The following is a 7,931-nucleotide window of genomic DNA, read 5'->3' on the forward strand; positions in this document are numbered from 1 at the left end:
GTTCTCTCAGACTCTTTTTACATTAAACAAACAAAGAAAATTAGCAAGCTTCATAAGTATTTTGTAAATTTTTGTAAATAGTTTAGACAATCGAACAACTAGTGTGATACTTGTGACATCTGTCAAAATGATTTCCAAAAGCCAACCGCTTAGAATTTTGGATCCTAACCCGTGAAACTCTGAAATTTATCGCGAACTAAAAAACCGCCGAAAGTTTTTTTTTTTTTTTTGTTTTGTTAAAATAATTATCAATATGGTTAATTATCTATTTAGTACAAAAAAATGAATACAGTTACTTAATGTAATTAATTTAAAGATTTACATTGCATAATCTATATGGACCTATAAAAAAATAATGATTTTATGTCTATCGTCAAGTTCCAAAATACATTAAGGGTGTACGGGGCGTTCGCGGGGTGGGGTTGCGGTGACCCTTGTCCCCGATCGGGAACACCGCCGCCATCAAAGCGGGGACCCGAATCGGGGGGGTCGATCGGCGTGGACTTGCCGCTTGCTTTGGCACGCTTTTCGGAATAAGACCGTTGTCAAACGGTCACTTTTATAAAAAAAAAAAAAATTGAACTTTTTTAAACAATATATATCTAACCAACCTAAATCAATTTTTTTACCACACTCACCACTCTCAAACTCACACCAAAACTCTCAAACTCAAATCTTTCAAATACAAAATGGATTCCAAGCTTCCGTTTCTTTCTACCCTACCCGACTTTCCCGACGATGGAGATGCATCGTCAAGCGATACTAGCTTAATTTTCTTCCAAAATCTCATCCAACAAGCGGAGCTACTAGACACGGCATCGTCTAGTAAAAAAAATTTTGTCCGTCGAGATCGTGAGGGGGGCCATGAGACACTCATGGCCGATTATTTTGATGAAAATCCAAAATTTAATGACGATACTTTTCGTCACAGATTTCGTATGTCCAAGTCTTTGTTCCTAAAAATTGTTAGTGACGTGGAAGCGTATGACGAGTGGTTTAAAGAAGGCTTAGACGGGAGAATGAAGAAAAGTTTTACACCGTTGCAAACGGTTACTTCGGCAATTAAACAACTTGCAACCGGTAACCCACCAGACGAGGGGGACGAGTATTTAAATATGTCTGAAAGGACCTCTCGTGAGTGCCTTGAATATTTCTGCGAGACGGTCTGTAAAAGGTATGGCGGTGAATTCCTACGTAGACCAACGAGCCACGACGTCGCGCTATTGTATCAGGCTCATGAGGAGAGGCATCACCTACCTGGTATGTTGGGTAGTCTGGATTGTACACACTTCGTCTGGAGAATGTGCCCCACGACGTCGCGCTATTGTATCAGGCTCATGAAATGTCTTTTATTTAATTTTTATTTTTATTAATATTTTTTTAATTTGTAAACATGCATAATTTTACAAAAAAAAAAAAACCCAACTCCCCTAAGAGGGGAGTGCCGCCATCAAAATGGAGTGTTAAGGGAGTTTAAGAGGGGAGTTGACGTGGCACTGATTGATTGGTTGGGCGTAAGAGAGGGGACTCACCTCTTAGGTGAGTGCCCCTTACACCCTAAATAGCATATTCAATTTCAAGCATTGCCGCCCAATAAGCCAGCAATAACAAGCTGTCCATTTCTATTTTTTTTACATCCTGACTTTTCGATTGCCTTTGATCCTTTCGCGTTTCTTTTTTTTTTTCCAAGTCCCATAAATCTAGACTACGAATCAAACATCATTCAACCCTTTCTTTTTTACACACTCTCAACCAAGAATCAAAATGTATTAGTATATATACAACCTCTCGGCACCCTCACAGACCCTTACTCCACCTTTGTGTAACCTGTAACGAGATAGACGGAACCGGAGCACTCACCGGAGTATATAACGGAACTCGTCCCACTTGGGTCGGCGGTGGTGGTTCGCGACTCGGGATCGGAGTTGTTACGACGGAGACAACCGAAGCTCACCGGAGCCGCCCGTAATCCTCGACTGAGTTTCGCTCCTTTCATTTGGGTATACTTTTTTTTTCGTTGTTCAAATCATTATGGTCTTTTTTTATTGTTTTGTTTGATATAATAAACTACAATCAAATTAACCTAAAGCAAAAACAAATCAATGGGTAGGGACTTTCTTTTTTTTTTTTATAACTGTTCGACGTCTGTTGCTTCTTTAAAATGAAGAAGATGATGGCTTTAGCTTGTATTTAAATGAAATAAAATTCTCATTCTTAAACGAAAACAACAAGGTATCCCAGTGGTTATTGTTGCTATTATGGGCATGGAGTCACGGGTTCGACCCCATTTTCACACGCCCAGATTGTTCTTTTCCTTTGTTTTTGTTATGACCAACATAAGAGATATGCACGGTGTTTTAATGATATAAAAAAATAGTTTTTATTTTAAAATAAACTATTTATATAGGATTTTATTTACATAATCCAATTACTTAAATACTTATTTATATAAAAGCAACTTACATATTTACACACATCCACACTGTTTATATATATATATATATATATATATACATATATATAATTTTTTTTTTAATTGAAACATACATTAAGGGCATGTTATATTTATATGACTATATAAATTAGAGTTATATATAAATATAAGTCAGGTTGTTATAAAGTAAATAATTCAGAATATTATATTATGGTAAACTTAAAAATTGATCACTTTAATTTTATATAAATTTATTATGAGATAATTTATAATATTTATATACACAAGTTGTAAACAATAAATATTAAGTTATTACTTAATCTACAACTTTTAACGAGATCGTTACGTAACATTTTAACTTCTAGGATAAACCATTCGTTCGGATTTATCCAATCTTTACTCATGCGTTAATTCAAGAAATTCTCAAACGCAACCAAGGTGAGTATACTCGATCCCTTTTCCCCCTTTACACTTTGGGATGCAACATGTATGCCTATTCAAAACAACTTTTATGATTAAACAAAACATACTCTATCTATGAACGAGACTTGAAACTATTGTGAATATTTGCTATGCTTGTATGCTCTATGAACGATTTGGAACGTTATATGCTCATTAACTTTGCTAGCCCACCTTAACAATTATAGCGCTATAGGATTGACGCCCCGCCCGTTATTCTTATGGGTATTGTTAAGTTAAATTTTACCATCCCGCTAAACTTTTGGGATTAGGCTTGTTATGCGTTGTATTCGTGGGTTTGATCATATTGTACGCCAAAAATTGCATTGCTAGTAAATTTATTCATTACGTAACATGTTGGATATGAGTTTTTATTCTATTATGCTAAGTAGTCAAACTTGTATACTCGCCTTTGCTTTTGCATTGAACTCTATTTTAATACATGTTGCAGGTTAATTGTTGAAGTATGGACCAAAGATGAAACGAGATTTAGGGTGGACTAGATACACACCTAGATTAATCTATCTTTTGTTGTTATGTTAAAATTTGAAACAATGTTGCTATTTTTATCTGAATCTTGTATGACAATTAGTATTGCAATGAAATTTGAATTTAATTAAATATTGTCACATAGTGTTATGAAGTCTCTAGCAATCTATACACACTTCGTCTCATCCAGATGTTTCCGCCATTGGTTGGGGTGTGACAATACTGACCACATGCTCTTCGTGGATACAATACTCGACTTACCCTAGCTACCTAGGTTAATTGGGTTTTTGACTGATCGGGACGACATGGTCACGTCAGCTCCACAAGCACAATTGATGTCTGCCATGGAGGATTTAGAAAGAAGAAGATGAAGAAGATGATGGAAGGAAGAAGAAGAAGATGGGGGCTAACTAGGGTTTTAAATGGTATATAAATAACAGGGTTTGGAAATGACATATTTGCCCCTCACATGAGGGGCACATGACAGTCATTTAACAGCTTAAATGAACGGCGTTTGAGACGGAGAGTATAATAGAAATAGCTTGCATAAATCAGGAAGTAAAATGTCCATTTTTAAAAGTTTAAGGCAAAAGCATTAAAACCATTAAACCATAGGAAGCAAATAGAAGTTTACTCTTAATCTTTTCAATTCTTTTATAGTCAATACAATAAACTAAAGGTTAATTAAACCATACTAAGCACTAATAAATTACTAAAGGTTAATGAAACCTTAATCTTTTCATATCTTTTATAGTTGTCTAATTATCTATAATAGATAACAAATTTTGGTATAATATCTATATACCTATCTATACTTTCTATTAAAATGTATTATGCATGATTTTTTAAAAACTATTTGTGTTTATATACGGATTTTACCACTAGTATATATAATAGGATGACCAATAAGCTACAAGAGATTTGACCTTCTTTTTTTATTCTTTTTTATGATGATTTTGAAACCCACCCTTCAACTTTAGTTTTGATATTTATAACCTCTCAGCTTTCTTTTTTTTTTTTTTTTTATAAAATCGTCATTTTGACATATCTCGAGTTTTATATGCTTATTTTTTATATATAGGTAGGTGAGTATGAATTGAAGTTGTTTTACATTTCGACGTAATTTTTTTTCTTTCAAAAATGAGTCATGTAAAATATAGGGTCCTACTAATCCCACACCCAAAAATCTTAATTTCACACCCTGTGTACGGGCCGTATAACGTTATACGACCCATATAGAATAATTCGACATGACAAATATTGGGCCGTATAATGTTATACGGCTCGTATACATATAGAAAATATTAGGTCGTATAACATTCTATACGAGTCGTATAGCATTATATGAGGTTTGGGTCGTATAACATTATATATGGGTCGTATAATGTTATACGGCTCTTACACATGGACAAAAAAACATTATCTAACATTTTTTGTGTGCAACAATCAGTTATACGACCCGTATAATTCTATACGGGCCGTATATAGGTAGGGATGTAAAAATAAGATTTTTGGGGTGCAGGAATAGTGGGATTCAAAATATAATACGTTTTTGTGCTTATTTTTTTATGGACGTACTCAGTTGATGTACGTTTTGACGTAAACTTTATTTGAAAACGAGTCATGTCAAATATAATACCTTTTTATTAGACAATATAAATTTGAGCTACTTTACGTTTCATGAGTAATGTCAAATATAATACGTTTTGGTGCTTATTTTTATTGACATTTTCAGTTTGTCTACTTTTTGATTTTTATGTACGTGTCGGTTTAAATTCAAATTAGTTTACGTTTCAACATAATGAAATTTTGACCCCCCTCTCGAGTTCAGTTGGTCTATGTTTTAATTGATAAGCAATTGTAAAAAAAAAAAAAAAAAAAATCAGTATGCTCAAATCATGTGAAAAAACTAACCCCGCAATGCGGGGGAATCAATTCTAGTTTATATTAATAACAGCTTAGATGTTTTTTTCCTCTAAAATGCTATATAGTAGTAACATACAGAAAGTGTTTAGTAGTTTAAACATAGATATAAATATTAAGGCTGTATGAAATATCACTTACCACAGATATTAAGGCTATAAATATGAAATAATTTGTAAATATCACTTACTAGAGAGAAAGAAAAGGATATAGGCGATGTTATCTTATTTCATTTTCTCATTGGGAAAGTTAGAATTGGTGTGTACTGTATTTTGACTCTCAACTCAAGTACTGTGAATCTGTTATCGTTCTATAGCTTTGGCTCATAAATTATTGTCACAGTTGAAACCAAACACAAAAAAGATTCGTTATAACTTCACTATTTGTATAATTGTATTAATTAAGTTTTAAAATTTGAAATAATAATAAATAAGAGTTTGGTTTGTATTTTAGGTAGGTAGGGGTTGGGGCATCACCATCATGGTAACAAAATCGTCATCTACCTTCATCATTCCCACCTTGAAACTCTCCCGATCCCCACCATCCAAATTATATGCTTTTCTTTTTTCCCAAAAAACAAAAAAGCTCCATGCTCCTCCCTCCTATACCATCATTGCATGTAAACCTTTTCAATTTCATATACATTTTCATAAATCCAGATACTTTTTGGCCTTAATTAATATATTAATTACTCCTTTTGATCTTTGTACAAATAATGTAAAGTTGTAAATGGTAATCCTAAATTTGTGGTGGATAGGAAAGATGTTTTGAACTCATAGAAAATGTCACCTCAAACATCATTAACAGGTTTTAGAGATATTGACTATGGATGTTAGAAGAAGCTTGCAGTTAAACATGCTTAAGTAAGAGTAATCCAATATGGGTGATCTATTCGTAATTTTTCACGAATAATAAAGTTGTAGGCTCCTAACTTATGAAATATATAATATTGATTAATATGAGAGGAGATGTGATAATACTTTCTTATAAAACAAATTCTTGTTACATAAAAAAACACAACTCGATAAATTTTGACATTCTTATATACAACAAAATGTACAAGGTACAAAAGCTATAAGACCAAGCTAATTGATCTATTTTCCCTCTATTTTTTTTTTATCCAAATGAATGATAAGGACTGTATCTCCTCCATAAGTTCTTTCGTGCCTTGAGTTGTAGTATATAAAATTTTGATCCAGATATGTAAATCTTCACTCAATTTGTCTAAAAGTTTGTACATCATATCTTTATGTAATTATGTTTACGGGTGTAGTGATGTATGTTTCAACCAGTTTGAACGTCATCTTCTCATACATACTTTGCAACATGTCCACGCCTGTATATTTTACTTTAAACTATCCAAAACACTCTATACGAGAATATATATATAAGCACTCTCATGTCTTTCCCATCAAACAAATTCTTTGTCCTAAAGTTCGTAGCCTTTTGATCCCATTACAAAGTCAGCATGCCATTACTTTGACTTTTTTCTATTTAGGTGTTAGGTGTCATCTTGAAGTCAATTCTTACAATCAAATAAACGTAACCAATGGGGTGGTGGTCCATTGGCAAAGACAAAACTTTTAAATACCTTGAGAGGGTGGGTCTTGAATTCAAGTCCCACAGACGACAGAAACAAAAGAAATTTGCAGTTAAAAAAAATAAACGTAACGACCAAAATAGACAAAATATTTACTAATTCATATACTTCAATTCTTGTCACGTACGCTAAACTTAGGTAATGCATAAAACTAACAAATAGATTCACAAAATGCAAGCATTTTCCATTATAATTTTTTTTATTTATAAAACACTAAATCTGGTTTAATGTTTAAAAGAACCAAAAAGGTATGTTTTTCTATTAATGATAAGGTTCATGGCCATGCAATTCTCAAGAAAGCTTTTGCATTACATAATGATGGAGTAGGGCAACCCCATAGATATAATTAGTAGTGCATGGTGAGTTTGATGATTTTGTTTCTATATATACATACATGCATACATATGTGTATGTATGTATACAAACATATATACATACATATACGACTAAATAAAAATTAAAAACTTGTAGTAGATTATATTAAAAAAAATAGTTGTAATACGCTCATTAAATTATCATGCATCTCAATTTTATGGATAAATTATGAATTGTTGTGATTTTGCATTGAGTGTTGCTAAATGTACCCCCTTTTATACTGAATGCACCCCCTCCTTCAACTTTTACATTAATATAATTTAAACCCTTTTATTTTTCTTTCATTTTTTATCTTTAATTATTATTATTACTAGTATTTGTTTTTAAAACGTTATTTTATTTAAAAAGAAACATTTTTTGATTATTTGAAAAATAATCGTTTTCTTACGTTTTAAATTAAAGCGAGTCATTTTAATTTTGAAATTGATTTTTTTGTTTATAGCGGCTTGAAGTGGGTATGCGAATGCGGTTTGTATAAACAATGATACACAAAAAATTAAATGAAGCTTTAAAGCCAGCCAACTTAACTAATGTTTTATTTTCTTTTTATGTCTTATTACTTTTAATAAATAAAAGTTGTTAATTATATTAAAAAACATATTAATATAATAATAATACTAATAAAAATAAAAATAGAAAGATGAGAGAACT

At 32.1% G+C, this 7,931-nt stretch overlaps 1 long non-coding RNA gene across 1 annotated transcript; it reads left to right on the forward strand.

Moving 5' to 3' along the window:
• Positions 1–1,605: 1,605 nt before the first annotated feature.
• Positions 1,606–3,514, forward strand: LOC110939002. Its single transcript, XR_004892657.1, has 3 exons — positions 1,606–2,000; positions 2,800–2,872; positions 3,345–3,514. It is a non-coding gene; the product is annotated as an uncharacterized LOC110939002 (long non-coding RNA).
• Positions 3,515–7,931: the final 4,417 nt, after the last annotated feature.

Source organism: Helianthus annuus, chromosome 5, assembly GCF_002127325.2.
Source record: "Helianthus annuus cultivar XRQ/B chromosome 5, HanXRQr2.0-SUNRISE, whole genome shotgun sequence".
In the NCBI taxonomy this organism is placed as follows: Eukaryota; Viridiplantae; Streptophyta; class Magnoliopsida; order Asterales; family Asteraceae; genus Helianthus; species Helianthus annuus.